At 39.4% G+C, this 17,426-nt stretch overlaps 1 protein-coding gene across 5 annotated transcripts in view; it reads left to right on the top strand.

Moving 5' to 3' along the window:
- Positions 1–17,426, top strand: part of cald1a (caldesmon 1a) — a 65,967-nt gene that overhangs the window by 14,675 nt on the left and 33,866 nt on the right. The gene's annotated exons all lie outside the window — the stretch shown is intronic.

Genomic DNA, 17,426 nt, shown 5'->3' with positions numbered 1-17,426 from the left:
TTTGACTTCACTGAGCATCTGTCTGTCATTATTTATTTAACCTCCCATTTAATACACTTGAAAGTGTCAGAGTGCACCCTCAGGTACTGGATGATTCGATGATGACGTCCTTCTATATTCCTCAGAGCTCTGCTTTGTTTTGACAGGAAAACGATGTGGAGAAATTACATATATATATTCATTTTATTCCTGTCTTTTCTGATGCTATTACAGTCTTTTTTTTAATACTGTATTGCCTCTTCACAACATGTTTGTTGTGACATTGCAGTTGATTCTGAATGACAAAAAGATGAGGGCTTGACTATAATGTCCTTGTGGAATTCCACAACAGACTGTTAATGTTGCATATCAAGTGCAGGGGTGCATATTTATTGAGATTATTTGACATTCTGGATATTTGCACCAGAATATCTGATGTATATTTTTTTTTCCAAGGAGACGCTTACATAAGAGGGGTGCTGCGCTGAAAACCAAGGCTGCCTGGATCTTGAGCAAACAGAGGAGGAAAGTGCCAGATTGGCTTATTTATCGCTTTTCACTCCCCTCTTCATTGCTTGGCAGCAAAGCAAAGAACATTCATTGTCAAAAGTATCATGGTAATAAAACATTTAATTTCATGTGACCTAACCCGCATAAAAGTGTATTTTCCGAATTCTTTTACATTTGGGTTTTTTGAGTTGTCAAAATTCCCATCTTAAGACTGATTGGGTTTATAGAGGAGGAACCTCAAATTAAATATGCTAGGATTACCATAACCCGCCGGGTCTACCCAGGTGTCACTCATTGCAACTTAAGTAGCTGCACAAAAGGCTCTGTAGTAGGTGCTCAGAAACCTTACTTTTAAATAGGAAGATAACCAGAATGCAACCAGTTGGCAACCAGTTGAGTTGAGTCCCCTATTGCAAACAGACATATCTCAGACAAGTTACACTTAGCACAGAATGGCTCACCTTGATTGCAAAGTGTTAGCAATCTGTCTGCATTTAGAAATTAGATTCTTTGCAAACTTTTTCCAATGTGCTTGACAGAGATTTTAGTCCGTTCAAGTCTGGACTGCAGCTTGCATGGTCAGAGGCTACAGGTGTTGCAACTACTTGCAGTTGGTCACCAAAAGGGAAACAAATCAATGCGATTACCGGGCAATCACCAATTTTTGCTGGTCACAAGGAGGTTGCCGTCCCATTTAGTGTGACTGCGGCATTTGTGATGTCAAGTGGGCAGGCAACAAGCTAAACTACTTCTAAGTTTGAGGCAAGCTACTGAAGCAACAACCATGAAGCAACAACCATGACAGAATAGGGAATCTGTTGGAGGGTTATCAGGTATCTGGAGCCTGGAATGTCCGCTGTAGAGCTGCTGACAAGATGTAGGTAGGTCCAGTGCTAAAAATTTCTCAATTTCTCAAGTTGAGCAACTGAAGCGACTACCAGTGTGGGAAAAAGATGATGTTGGCATCCTAGTCACCTAGAGCCTGAAATATCCACTGGTGACCAACCATGAGCAACAAACTGATGCATGGCAAGCAGTTTTTCCGTGGATGCCCTCTTTACATATCTGGATGCAGCCATTCTTCTTATTAAAGATGCACAATTAGCAAATGTAGAACTATTGGGGTGTGCTTGGGAAAAGGAGAATTACTTTATTGCATAAAATATTGCTGACTTCATCTTGCGGACATCTGCTATGCCAGCTAATTGTGGCGCTTTGTACACTCAACCCGATGAGCAAAGATCAAACAGTGTCTGACTCCAGCATGTCTGTCTGGTGAACCACCATTGCACCTGGTTCAAACAAGTTTTCCTCCACACTGTTGTCATTTCTAAAATGTTCTGCAAATGCTAACATTAAGGCCAACAGTTGGCTGTTTCAGCAAAGCTAGCCAACAGTGAAAAAACACTTACTGCTTAACAGCCAGAGAGTGAAAGTGGACAGTATGTCCTTGGTTTTTTAACATAAACCCATTTTTGCAGCCAGGGGCAGCACAAAAGTGACCTACTGCTTTTTAGTTTTAGTGTCCTTGTTTTCCACTCAGTTGTAGTTCTGTCGTTAGTTAGCTAACATAAACTAATGTAAAGCTATTAGCAGTGACCAACCAAGTAATGACACATGCTTAACATGCTCTAAAAACTATAACCATAAACCGTTTTCTTAAATCTAGCTTCACAGACACTGTTAAATAGATGACAAGTTTTTAGCGTAGGGTTCCATGGTGGAAATTAACCTTAGTACATGTAGTGTTTCATGTTAATCTCTCTAATCACTCTAATCACTTTAAAAGAGCCATAGTAGCATTTTTAGGCTAACCTACAATCACATTCTGGGTTTAGTTGAATGTTTAGCAAAGGGATATGAGATATTCTTATCTAACACAAGGCCAGAAACCAAATTAATGTATTTCTCAAATTCCAAACTCTTCGAAACTCCTTTCAGATTGTGAAAAATACTTTCCTTTGCTATTTTTTTATATTTGGCCTAGCAGACCTACTGAGTCAAGCTAGCTGCATCCCTGTTTAAAATCTGTAAAAGATGTTAAATCAGTCATTTATCACACAATCATAAGAGTGATATCCATGTTCTCATATAAACCTTAGAAGGTAAGCCATTAAGCTTATTTCAGATGTCAGAGTGTTACTTCAGGTTTGATACAAAGGTTGAGTAACTTAGTAAGCAGTTCTGGAAAAACACAAGCACATTATTTATTGTTCTGTTCAGTTTTGTTTTTTTTCGCCCTCCTGATGGAAGGAGGAGGAAAACAAAAAATAAATCTCAGATTTTTCGATAAGTTTCTTGTGAAATGACAAACCTGCATTGAGATTTATTAGGCATTTCTTAGGCAGTGGCAGGAGAGTGTCAGAGCCACTCTGTATATTGGGGGCAGATAAACAAACTGTTTCTAACTGAAGTAGAGAACTGTGGCGTTGGAGACGGCGGATTTTTCACAGAGAGGAATGTTCCCTTCCAGGGGGCTCAGATTCAGAGTGCATTGCTGAGAATGGTATAGAGCTCATATGCGAGAGCGAAGAAAGCTTTTTGTGTGTTTAAAAATGAAACGTCACCACAGCCAAAAGATTGGTGTGCCTTTCTTTCATGACTCCTGAGTCGTGCAGGTGTTTGCATATTTGTGTGCGTTTGCCCGACAGTGTTGGCTGAGATGTCACGGCAGGTCCGACATCATCATCAGTCATGCTGCTTTGGGAAGGAGCCAGCTCTGTGGCCACTGCGGAGTGAGTGTAAGAGCTCTATCTCGCTGTGCACACAGCATGCAAGAAAACCTTCCTTTTTTTTCCCTTTTCCCAGTTTGGTTACGGGAAAAGGCAGCATTTTTTCCTTCCATATATGGTCATATGGAGCACTGCCAGTGAGCAGTAGCCTTTTGATGCCGTCCAAACATCCCTATTTTGTGTGGGATTTGTACTTTTTGGAATGCTTTTTCTCCCAGTTCTGCATGATTGTGGGTGTAGCATCTGAAAGTGCACTTTTAAAAGGGACACAGCCTTTAAAAAGTCAAAGACTGAAGCGGAATTATATTGGCTCTCGACCACTGCTGCTTCACAGAGACGTTGCAGGATTATTTATGATTTGGGCAGAAAGAATCCAACTCTTAATGCAAATGTACCCCTTAAAACCAACATTTAAAAGCAAGACAGTGTTTTATAGCCTTTCCTTTTTTCAGCCAACTGCTACATCGACTCCATTTGAGCAGTGATTTCATTTGGTAAATTGGATCAACAGCTGACAAATCAGAATTTATCATCTCTTTTCAGTGGTAAACTTTTAAGAGCTTCAAGTAAGATTTTGAGGCCGGATATAGTTAGATCTCCTCATAAATGGGAATAAAAGAGACCCGTTTGCAGTTTAAGGTGGAACATCTGTGCAATCAAACCTGCAAGTCGAAAAAGCTTAGATTCAGATGATGGATGGCGTGTTCTGGTGTTATTTTTATTGCAAATTAAGTGTGACTTAGCTTCAGGCATGGTGTTTAAGGACACGTAAACACACCCTCAGCCTGCAGGGGAATGTTAGCCGGTGAAGCACAGGTGTCTTAAGCTGTCTCTCAGCAAAAAGAAAAAACGAGGGCAAAATATCTTTGGATCTTGCGCAGCCTAAAGTGTGATGAACAGTACAAAACTCCCATGCATGTGCTCTGGAGGAAGAGGAGAAAATATTAAAAGAACAGTGAGTCACAGTCAAAATATATAACCAATAACAGCCTGCAGAATTCAGCTGTGTTATCGCCGCTGACAGTGGAAAATAAAACACGGGACTGAAGTATGCTGCATTGAGAATCATTTGTTTTTAAAAAACGCAGCGCAAGAATGCAGAAAGTATCAAGCTGCAGCTTCCTGTCCAAAAAAGATTTGTCATTTTGAGAGATAATTGAAACTGTTTTATTTATTATCTCTGCTTTATCACAACACATGCGGTTTGAGAAAGTAAGGTGGAAGTTACACAACATTTTTTGCTGATAAATGCTAGAGACTGCAGGGGCGCTTGCCTTTTGTAGTTTGGATCATCATTTTTGTTGCTATGTGGGGACATGAACACAATGACCTGATCAGTTATAAACACAAAAATATGTTTTTGATATTGTGTGCAGTTTACTGTTTATTTATTACAATTACATTTTTATTTATATAGCACTGTATCACAATATATATTCCTAGGGTAAAGACCTTACAGTAACACAGAGAAAACTTCAATAATCAGATGACCAACTGTAAGCAAATACTTGTTGACAATGGGAAGGAAAAACTCCCTTTTAACAGGAAAAAAACCTGGTAGAACAGGCTCAGGGAGGGGCGGCCATCTGCAACCGGTTGGGGGGTATTTAAGTGAAAAGATTAAAAGTAAGGTCAAATATCTTATTATATTTTAAGTTAAAAGGCATATCATGAGTAAAACAAACAGTCTTTGCAATCACTAAGCTTTCCCACCTGAGCTGTTGTGGGAATCAGTGTCACTCAAACACAAATTCATCAACTTGCAGACTAACCTTGTAGATGGTGACTGGAGCAAGGGTTACCTGAGAGTAACAGCACAGTATTAGCTGTTTGGACAGTCGAATAATCATCGTGTCCCCTCCCAAAACTGACATGCAAAGTAATGGAGAGACGCTTGAAGTGAGGATAACGATACCTGTGGTGAAAGCAATTTGTAAGACTATTGTAGGTAAAGTAAACGCCAACCAAACACGTGTTAATCCATGTAAAAGTGTTGTTTTTAAAGACAGTTTTCTTTAGCTATGAAAGCTAGGACTTGTCTAAAGTGCTTCAGGCGCTTTGAATTTATTGATGCGCTCTGTTACTTTTTCTGTCCCCTAACATAACAGAACAGCACACTCTCTGTGTTGTGATTTACAAATTAACCACTGGGGTTTCCCCTCTTACTCAGCCAAACACACACTACAGCAGTGTAAACCAGAACCATCCTTTCCTTGATGTAGCAGGAGGACTTGTGAGTGAGATCACAGATAGAGAGGAGGAGTGGGGGCAGGCTGTAGGCGAGTGGTGGGAAACGGAGGCTTATTTGCATTTATAGATCTGCACAAACTAAATGAGGCAAAGGTCTAATGTTACATTTAAGACTTTTTTAGATTTAAAGGGATTTGGAATAAAAATAATCTATTTTTGTGATTCTGATGACATTATATGTCGCAGGCCTTTATGAGTGCTTCCTGGTTTGTGGGTCCACAGAAGGGCCAGCTCATTCAGGGCTGACTCTAGGGTGGAGCCCTGGTAACCTTGAACTGGACAAGCTAACATAGTCTCTTGGTGTTTCCAGTGCAAACTGGTCCCTCACCCTGAACTAGTTTGCATTGGGTGACACTTCCAAGACCCTACCAAAGGCAAATAATATTAATAACATTATGACTGGCAGCAATGCTCATGCTGCAGAAATAAGATCTAATTTGTAATGATCCCAAGCTATCATTGAAAAATAATTTTCCTTCATTAGAGTCGCACTTTATGTAACATGTACATGACTCACAGTGATTGTTTTAACATCATAAATGCTTACTTTAACCTGCTAACCCTATAATGCATTTAAGGTATTCCATTGAGCTTTTCTTCAAGTGTGTGAACACATACCTTCGGTTGGTCTGTCTCAGTGTGTATGATTCACAGTGCACAGAGAAGTGTTATGGAATGTGAACCATTGTCTGGGAATGCAAGAGTCTCCTTTTTTTCACCAAGTGGAAACTTAACATCTTTAAACTTCAGGTCTCTTCCTTACGCTGATGTGAAATATTTCCTTGCTGGTTTGTCTTCCATCTGACAGCCAAAGTCAGCACAGAGGAGATTGTAGCACGATTTGAGGGAGGATTTTGTCTGATCAGTAGATCTTAAGTCAACAGTGACGGTATATCCAAAAGCATTCGTGGTCCTGTTCTTATTTCATGCCCTAATCTTCAAAAACGTCGTCACATTATCACATTGCATTTCACTTTGCAATGGCTTTAGATACTCAGTTTCGCCTCTGAATATCGTCGGCTCACGCTTAGTGAAATTTTTCCTCACTCGAACCGAAGCTAAACTTTCAAAAATGTATTTTGGAGGAGATAGAGTGTGAGCGGAAAGCAGATGGTATTGAGATTGAGCTGCACTCTGATGCAGTTGGCCGCTTAATATGTTCCCTTGAATATATAGTCGCGGCTGACGGCCTCAGCTTTGACAGCAGAGCCTATTGTGGTTGATATGCACACTGTGGCATGTCAATGCGCACACAGACAAATAAGGAAAAAAAGCTTGGCTGCATGACACGCTTGAATACTCTGAACCAAGTACTCAACTTAATTCATAGCCGACCAACCAGCCGTCTGTCTCTTTATATTATAGCTGAACACAGTCTGCACTTGTTGGCTGCACTGTTGAATTGTGTTCCAAGCAGGAGTCAACACACACTAGCTGTTTAATATTTGAGATTTTAAACATATACGAATTATTGATGCTTTTGATGTGAGTATTTTAGAGATATGCGATAAGTTAAAAGGCTTAACTGGAAACTACATTACAGAGATAAATTAAGGTTTTGGTTAAGGAGCCAATAGTGCCATATATTTGGCATTTATTTTATATTGGAGGTTTCCAGTCATGTGATTACTAACCACTTGATATTAACTATTAACTTGTTATGCTGTAGGGTCAACTGAATAAGGCCCACTTGGGCCCTGTGACTGTTCTGGGACTGTCTGGTAGCCACCAGTTGCAGGGGAATAGGTGTATTCCCTGGTGTTTGGCAAGTGGTCGATGGAGGTTGATGGCAGTCACTGAGAAATTGATTGCAAAAGCACCATTCACACCATCCTAGAGATCGGTCAGTAATTTGTTGACAACCACCTTGTTACCCAGAAACTGAGAAATGTTATCAGTGTAAGTTATGGCTCAGCTTTGTAACTAACATGTTTCAAAAGGTAAAACTTTTATTTGAAGGCAAATAGTCTCCATTTCCAATTTCAATTAAATGTTTCACATTTTACTACAGCTAGCAAGTGTTCATTTGTAGACAGTATCTACAGGTCAGTATCAAGGATGTTTTTGATAAAGCACCCTCCAGCAATCACTCACCAACCAGTTAGGGAATCCGCATTTTTCTTTCCCGACCTTGTATCCAATATATGTCCAGCTCTTGATAAACGTGAGCGTGACATCTTCCGAGAAACTGCTATAGTGCTATAGAATAAAGTGGAAGTATCATATAATTGATTTTAATTAAATTGAATGAATTCAGACATTGAACTTTGTCATTGAATTTTAGGCCAGGTTTCACAATGAGCTCACCTGAAACCCTGGCTGATTGGGACCCACACCCAGTTTCACACCTTGGCTCAGGCGATTCGAGGATCATCAGGGGGTCCTTTTGTCCCTCTGTGGGGGGGATACTCCCACTAGGTTTAAATCTGGGATTCCCCACCATTTGACCTTAGAACTGAAGAAGCTTCTCGGATGAGAGGTGAAACGTCTTCAAGCAACTTAAAGAAGTCCAGACGCTTTTCTTTGCAAGCTCCTTTGACTACGATGACCTGGATGACTGAGAACCTTCACAGACACATTGAATTTTATTCTTTAACAGTGTCTTGCTTTCCTCACTGATAAGCTAATGTGAACTTAGCATGTTAACTTTATTGGCTGCTAACAAAAGCTAACAAGCTATGACATTGCAGTTATTAGGGCTGTTCGATATAACGATTTATATCGTTTGTTGTTTTCGTGGTGTCGCAAATTAAACAGTTTACAGCAATATTTTTTTATCGTTTTGATGGTCACTGTAGTGGCTATATTAAATTCTTAAAGTTCTCTCTTTCTCTTACATTTAAAATAACCACACTATGGATGGACAAGCGACTGTTTTTACATGTTGTCGTTAGCAACAATGATGGTAAACCCAGCGTGTGGCTCTGCCGTCCGCTTGTTTATTTTCCACATAAACCTTTCACAATAAAGCTGAAGATCCTTTCGAGATCTTTCAAAATAAACTGAAATGATGACAAACAGAAAGACCAGTCAAAACAAATTGAGGTCCTTATTTCGAAACGTAGCATGTACATGGTTTGGATATTAAAGTCTGACATGGATCAGAAAACTGCACTATGCAAATTATGCGGGAAACCGGCCCCCACCTCAGACTCAAACACGACAAACCTCTTCTACCACCTACGCAAGAGTCACGTGAAAGAGTATGGAGAGAGTTTACGGATAAGAAGCAAAAAAGAGCTCAGGTGCTCAAAATAAACATTAGACTCAACTGTTAGAACAGGCTTTTCCCTGCAGCAAGCCATGTAATAAATACTCACAAAGAAAATGGTAGCCGTTACAACTTATATCTAAAAATATATAGTTTCGTGCATTGGTCAAAACACTCAACTCCAGGTACACGACGCCCAGCTGGAAACACTTCACGCAAGTCGAGTTGCCCGAGATTCACAGAATTTAAAGAAAATGTAAAATTTGGGGGATATATATCAATATATATCCCAATATAATATAATATAATATATAATATATCGGATATGAGATTTTCGTCATATCGCACAGCCCTAAGTAATATCCAGAATTTTTTTTATCTATAGTTCTGACTCAAAAATGTTTCCTTATCTTAATTTCCTGATTGTTCTGGGCCATCTTTGTTCAGGAGTTTTCATTATGGCTTGTTAGTTTTTGCTTTTTGGTATTAGCAGAAAAAAAAACAAACCCAAAAAGCAGCAATAGGAGAAATTTCCAGCTAGATTGAATTTTTAACAGTTTAGTCATAACTAAACTCTACAGGCTTTAAAAAAATAACTGGTAAAATACACTAGATTATAGACAAAACTGAGACGAACATGTAAGCATTAAAAAATTGAAAAATTCTTGACCTTGTTGTGACAAAACGCGTCCACGAATTTATGAATGCTCAGCCACAGCAGCTCTGCATCCTGGGACTGTAAACGTGTTAATGTTGCTTTGGCCTGGACGTGTGAGAGGAGCCATATAGTGCAGAAACCCACAACCACCGGGCCAGCTTTCCAAACTCTACAACTGCACTGTAGGTGTTGATGGATATTGCACATGTACACACATTTATTGTACCATAAACACAAACTGCACTTGCTTTGGTTTCTCATGTTTGCAGTGTTAAACAGTTTATTCAGTTTTTAGTTGAAGTCAGCACTAAGAAAGCCTCATCTGTACACATCTGCAGACATTTCCCCCCACACAAGCCCATTCACAAATGTAAATTTTACTTTTTAAGTACTGTTTATCATAATGCACACACCCTTACACACAGGCTGAGCATATTTTAACAGCCTTGTCAGACTGCTCTCAGGAGACTCCTTACCCCTGCAGAAAACGTTAGGTTTACCCAACTCAAACTGTCCCCAGAGCCTCAGCCAAAACAGCTGTTAGTGTGCACTACGTACAGGAAAACAGTATCTCGTTCTCCTTTTTTATTTCCCTCCTCCTTCTTGCTTTATTGAAGAAGCTTTATATGTGCGATAAAATAACCATAAAATGATCTTTCCCACTTCAGTAAAACACACTATCATCATATCTTAGTTTAGACTGAACTGTCTCTACCCCTTTTTTCTCCTCCAACTTTTACTGCTCCTATACCGTCAAAGGACAGCACGTGACCTACAGTTTCAAGTGGAGTAATGGTTAGATTCCCACTGTGTCAGTTACCGCCTCCATATATTTGAAAAGTGCATTTTTTGGATTGTTGATTTTAATAATGTATTGTAGTGCAATATAATGTCTTTAGTGGTAAAAAGATATGAATCGTGTGAAATGGGAGCCACGTGTCCAGCCGAATTGCATTAGCACCTTTCTTGCTCCTTCTAATAAAAATAGCATTAAAAAATGTGAAATTTCTACACTGATAAAAAATTTCCCGTTTTGACAATTTATGTTCCAAAAAGGAAGAAATTTCCTTATTTGCAAGACAATTAATATTTTTATTAGTGCTGTCAGCGTTAATCTCGTTAAAACGACGTTAACGCCATAACTGCATTAACGAGATTAACGCTAACAGCACTAATTTTTTGATTATTTCATATTTGTCCATGTTGCCAGCTATAAGCCAGCAGAAGATTTACATTTTAACATGCTCAACTGGCTCACTGTAAAAATAAATAAATAAATAAGACTGTAACCTGAAAACTCAAAGCCCATGAAAGACAGGAAGAGTTAGGATTTTACAGATACATTAAACATACTTTTTAGAATTACTGGTGCTATTTTCTTTCTATATTTTGAAGTTAAATAAGTAGTCCTACAAAATAGCAGCTCAACTCAAGCAACTCAATCTCAACTTCTTGCCAAGCAAGTATGAGGGCATTCGATAAGTGCTATGGCAATCTCCCTATAGCTGAAAATACCACAAAGGACCATGAGCAAAACAAAATGTGTTTGTTCTGGTTGTCAGGACAGCGCAAATACAAGTTCAAACTTGGGTTGATAGCCCTTTGCAGAGGCATACAAAAACACAGTTATATAACCACAAACAACTAGTTGTTATGAGTTTTTCAAGTCCACTACAGGTCCTTCTGATGGATGTTTGTATACTTGGTGCATTATATTGTAGTACTGGTAAGGCCACTTACTCTAAAGACTAAATTTGCATCATTCCAACCCAAGTGGACCAGTGTATACTTACAGACACTAAAATACTGGTGTTTGGCTGAATATGCAGCACTAAGCAACTGTTGCTGTGCTAGCTATTGATTACAGAGTATCCAGTATCTTGACTAACTTGACTCTATTGTAATCTTGCCTATTGAAGTTATTAGTAAGACTATGATAATGTTTTTACCTGTCTCTTTTTTCCTTCGTATAGGAATTGAGAATAGTTTTGTGTCATGGTTTGGTGCTTTTTGTTGTTTATTTTTCAAGTTATTTCTGATTTTATGTCATAGTCTTTGGTTCCTGTCTATTCCTGTCAGCTTTACTTCCTCCTATTGTTAGATTTCCCTCCTTTGTAATTGTCTGCCCCACCCTCATTAGTATCACCAATCAGTCAATCAGTGTCCTCGGCACTCCAGTTGTCCATTTCCTGCTTGTCAGACTGATTTCCATCATGTCCTGAGAATTTTCTGATGAAAAAGCAAGCTCTGTTAGAATGAATTAATACTGTCGACATACCAAGAGCAGCACTTTTTATAGAGACAGTTACCAATACTTTCAGACAGATTAGTCTGAAACTTATACCAGTTCAATGTCTGTCCTCTGTACTCATCTCTTAAAGTCAGCTAAGGCTGTCTTTGACATACTTTCCCAAGCCTTTAAGTCTAACGTATATGTTATGCGTTTTGGTAAAAACGAAAAGAAAAATCTGAATCCATAGAGCTTTGCAAAAGAGATCCACTGTCTACCATCAAGCTAAAGTGACTATTAGCAGAGACTCTTTCAGTCATTTCCACTATAAAGGCGGGGTGAATAACATACGTCAAGCTAGTCTGGTAGACCTATGACAGTATTTAATAAGAGAGGCTCCTGATGTCATAAAGGTTTGTCAGAATATAGAGACAAAGTATTTACATCCTTGAGAAGCCCTAAAATTTGAGTCTAGCTAAGTCAATATTGATGGAAGACAGCTGATGTCAAAATACATGAAATCCTGCTTCTTATAAAACTTTTCTCATAGTTAGGAAGTGATGCTTTCTACAGTCCTTCATTTGTAATATACAGTATCTTGTCAACTACTTGAAAATGACTTTGTATTGTATACATTTGAATGCACCTTGTGTATCATCAGGCCTTCTACAGTAGAACTTCTGTGAAAGATCAAATATCATGTGGCTGGTTAAAAAAAAAGAAAGAAAGTGGCTCATGAACTCTGCTGCATACCAAGTACTGTGGCAGGTGGACAAAATATTTTCTTCCACTGACGCAGAGACTAGAAAGCCTTGGGGTTGTGCCAGTGTTTCTTTTACATTCCTGTTTACTGTAGTACTTCTCTTTACCTGAACACCTGCACAGTTGTGACTGTTGTAACTCTTCTCATAACTGTCTCTCCTCTTCAGTGTTGTAGATAGGGCTGTCACAAACGATTATTTTGATAGTCGACTAGTCACCGATTATTTTTGCGATTAGTCGACTAATCAGATCATGCATCCATTAAACTTAAAATGTACAGCTTGTTGCACCAGCAGCATCTGCTCTTATATAACTATCATTAGCTTACAGCCTTAAGTGTTTAAGGTATGTGCTAACTAAAAATAAAGACAAGATGATAGTTTATTAAATTTAAATGAAATTTGCAGATTGTTTCGGTGGAGTTTAATAAACGCAGCCGTCTGCTCCTTGCTATCTAAAATATAACAGGACAGAGGATAATCTGATAATCAGTTGTCTGCTTGACATTTATTCAGCTGTGTAAAAACTATAACTTTAATCTCAGCCAAACCGATTTACTCAGGAACAAATAAAATACTGAAAAAAGCCAAACAATAACATTTTTAAGTTATCTAAGTGGCTTATACATCATGTTTAACCTGAGTAGCGAAAGACGGCGGTGGGTTTGAAAACGATTTGCCGGGAGTCCGGTGTTCTCACCGGCTCTAGTGAGCCTTGAACCCCGGCTAGCTATCGAGCTAGTGGGTAACAGACGTCTCCGAAAACGTCGGAGCGCTTTTGAAAATATGTGGTGTCTTGATAAACTGAGCAGATATTTGAAGTTTACACAGCTACATTCTCACCTGAAAATATGTTAAACGTTTATTTTGTGACCCAGAAAGAATAATAAGAGTAACATTAAAACTAACTAGCTGCCGCCATTGTTGGAAACTGAGCAGGGCCTGTCACTACCCGATCCGTACCGGAAACCCGATCCGTACCCCGCATGCGCGAAAGGTGTCTATTTCCGGTCGAAGCGTTTTACGATAGTTACGGGTCAGAGTATCTGTTAAGATGTTAAGAATAATAAGTATCTCTTAAAATGTTTCCAATAATGAAACATTTCAATATAATGTAGACAAAAACGAAAAATAAAAAGATAGTTAGGGATCAGGACTCCCCGATCCTTACTGGGCATATGCAAAGTTGGACCGTACAAATTGGGTCTACCTGATCCGTACCGCGCATGTGCGGGGGTTTTCTTCTTCTTCTGTTCGTTTAATGGCAGTTTACTCCCCAGTGTACGAGGATACTGCCACCTGCTGACCGAGCGAATGAACCCTATTGTAAACTGAATTAGCGTCATTACAAACGTGTGTTAAATTTGATTTAGTGATAGTCGAGTGTGTTTATGCTTGTCTGTGTGGAGAGGATTGATTGGAAGTGATGGATTGATGGATGATGATGTCCGCTATCACTGTCAATTGTCAGTAAACACTTCATCTGGCTGATGAATCTTCACGTGACATATTACAAAGTCTGTATTATTAACTCTGTAATTAGGCGCCATTCTTCTTATTTTACGGCGCTGTTGTTCAATCGGGGAACGCTCTCTGTTGAGGAGAAAAGCATGAATTTGTTTGTATATGGATTATCCATTGTTTAAATGTCCCGGTAGTCGAAAAGGAGGCAGAGCTGTTGAGAAATGCTAGGAGCTAACTGGGCGCTAACCGTATCATTCAAATATATTGAATGTCGCAATGTTGGCAAAGAGAGGAATGATGTCTCTCTTTGTAAGATTTGCGCATGCGGGGTACCGTTTGGGTTTCCGGCACCGATCGGGTAGCGACAGGGCCGCGCTATGAATTCTGGGACACAGTTTCTTCTTCTTCGGGGTTTAACGGCAACTGGCATCCTTGTACATGCAGTGCTGACATCTTCTGTTTCAGTCCGTTATTACACTCTTAAATCCCACTACTTATTCCTGCGTCTTTTGGGATCTTACAAAGCTTCAAACGTCGTCGACTATTAAATTAGTCGTCGGCGATTTTGATAGTCGACGTAATCGTGACTAGTCGACTAATCGTGGCAGCCCTAGTTGTAGAGCTACAGCATTTGTGACAGTTTTCACTTCTAATGCCAGGTTGGACACCCTGTGACTTTCAGAACTGCCTTAATTCTTTGTGACATAGATTTACGAAGGAAGTGGAAATATTCCTCAGAGATGCCTATTGACATGATAGCATCACGCAGTTGTTGCAGATGATTTATTGAATTGAGGTCTAGATGCCATTTGAGAACAGTGAACTCGTTGTCATGTTCAAAAAAGCAGTTTGAGATGATTTGAGCTTTCTGACATGTCACATGCCCTGCTGAAAGCAAACATCAGAGGATGGGTACACTGTGGTCATAAAGGGGTGGACATGGTCAGCGATACTACTCTGGTAGCCTGTGGCAATGACCAGTGCTCAGTTGTTACTAAGGGGCCCCAAGTGTACCAAGAAAATATCCCCCACACTTTTATACCACCAGCGGCCTGAACCATTGATATAAGGCATAACTGATCCATGGTTTGATGGAAATGCTAACCCTGTCCTCGAATGTCATAGAAGTCAAGACTCATCAAATCAGGAAAGGTTTTTCCAATCTTCTATTGTTTAACTTTGGTAAACCTCAGTTTCCTTTTTCCTGTGCTGATACAGCAAACTGTGGCAAATCAGTTTCCACGTGTTGTGTTCAGAGATGCTCTTCTGCTTTCAGTAGTTTCTCATAAAATCAGGCTAGCCCATTTTTTTAGCAGCCATTTACTTAAATAACTTTTCTTCTACATTCTGATGCTCAGTTTGAACTACAGGAGGTCATCTTGACCATGTATGTGTGCCTAAATGCACTGCATTGCTGTCATGTGTCTGGCTTATCAGATATGGATTTGCTTGGACAGGTATGCTATAATAAATGATCATGTGCAAAACTTGTATATTAGCGAGCGTGGTTGTATGTTAACAACTCACTATATATCGTCAGTACACTTTTTTGTAGTACACCACTTACACTATAAGTGGTGTACTTTATAGGTTAGGAAGCTAAATTCTTCTAGTGCAAATGATAATTAAATACACTTGTATCAAGTAACCAAAACATCAGATCAGAATCTGATCAGATTCTGCTATTGTTAGTTAGCTAGCTAACAGTAGCAACACAATTAGCATGTATGACGTAGCTATATTATCTCCTTTCTTTACGCTAACAAAAATTTAGGATAGGAATTCCACAGAGGTCCACTTGACTGTTATAAGTTATACGTTGGAGCTGCATGTAGCTATACTTAACAGTGTGAATTTACTCTTTTAGGCACTGTGAATGGGAAGTGTAAGTACAGAAATACACCATCTGAGACAGTTATTTTTGCTTAATTACAGAACTACCTTTGTCTTTATTATAAAATAGCTGCTGTTTAATTTGTGTATAAAACAGATTACATCATAATTTTTTTTAACTAATGGTCTTTTAAAAACAACAATCTTGGGAATAGCAAGCTACCTTTGTTCCTTTATTTGCAAATCTTGAAGCTGGCAAGCACATAACTCTTGCAAAGCTGGTTTTTACTTGTTTATCTTCACATTAATTCCCCTTATTCAGCAACCAAAATAGGGTTAAGGTTAGGAGCTGAGCTGAGTATAACTGCCATGTGAATGAGTAATTTAGAGACTCTTTCAAGTCCCCTCTGCTAAAATCAGAGACTGAATCGGAGCATTCCTCACATACTCCATAACCATAACGTGGAGATTAATGTGCTTGTCTAAAGGTTATGAGGGGACAGTTGCTCCGAGTATCAGAGTTACAAATCTGACAAAAAAGTTGCACTCTTCTTTTCTCACAGAATGCTAAAACAGACTTAGGAACATTTTGGCAGAGCCAAAAATAGATGCTGCGCTGCTGGCCTGTTATTCTTCAGGCCAGCTCCCAGACTTTTGCTGGATCTACTCTTTGCCTCATTTGGCCAATAGGAGTCCATTGTTTGGGGGCTTTTACCTGGAGACCCCACGAGTCGATAGAGGCATTACAACGTGGTGTAAAACTAGTGGCTGTCAGGATAAAATCAACTTGGATTTCAAGGCTTTTCAAGAGGTTGGCACTTAGACACTGGGTCTCTGCCAGGGTCTGGCAGTCTCGACAGGTAGTAATTTAACTGGTAAATGTGTCATTATAGCCATTGTAGAAGGTTGGGGCAGACAGGGAAAGAAAAAAGAGGGGGAGGAGAGAAGGAAAAAGACAAACAGAAGGGAGGTGGAAAGATGGAGATAAACGATGGAATAAATGGTCTGATGCAGCAAAGGTTGAAGGCGTCTTACGGCGGACCGGCTCAGGCAGTCTGAACTTATACAAAAGGTCTAAAAATGTCGCAAACTTGTGACTTCAGGTTGCTCAATTTTATGGAATGCCGTCTTTGTCTTCTGCCTCTGTTAGCTTTTGCAAAGTGTGGGTGGTCCTCTCAGTGATTTTCAGTACACAACAGTTACTCTCGGACGTCTTGCTGTGGGCCCTTTTTGTCAGTGTACAACGCAGCCCCCCATGTTGCTGCTGCTTCATTCAGAAAGCAGCCCCATCCACACATCATAAATCAGTTTAAAACACTATTATCTCAAGTTTGTTATTCAATTAAATCTTGGGTACGTAATCCGCTTATCTTTTGAAAAACTAAGTCTTAATTTTAATTTACCTACAGATCATTGCATAAGAGTAAATGACATGTCTTTAAAAAGGATCCATAGCTCATTTTTTGTCTAATCCAAACACCAAGAATGAATAAGTCATTCGTTATTTGCATCTATAACTCCAAATTCATTCGCAGCCGTGCTTGTGTTACTAATAAGTTTGTCTCCCTTGGCGTCGCTACTTCTAGGAAGTATGTGATTACACTGGTGATGTTTGGAGGCCTTGTCGCTTTTAGTTATTGCTCTCATTTCGTCTTAATTACAGTTGTACGAATAGCCCCACGTCCAAATGCAGCTTGCCTCCCCACGGTTTCACAAATGACACTAAGCGTGCATCTAAACATAGACGGTGAATTCTTGCGGTGTTTAGAACATCTCCTTCTCGTCACAAAAGCAAAAG

The sequence above is a fragment of the Simochromis diagramma genome, unplaced genomic scaffold (genome assembly GCF_900408965.1).
Source record: "Simochromis diagramma unplaced genomic scaffold, fSimDia1.1 OVJJ01000816.1, whole genome shotgun sequence".
NCBI classification, from domain to species: domain Eukaryota; kingdom Metazoa; phylum Chordata; class Actinopteri; order Cichliformes; family Cichlidae; genus Simochromis; species Simochromis diagramma.
Note: the sequence above shows the minus strand (reverse complement) of the source record. Positions and strands in the feature narration are given on the sequence as shown.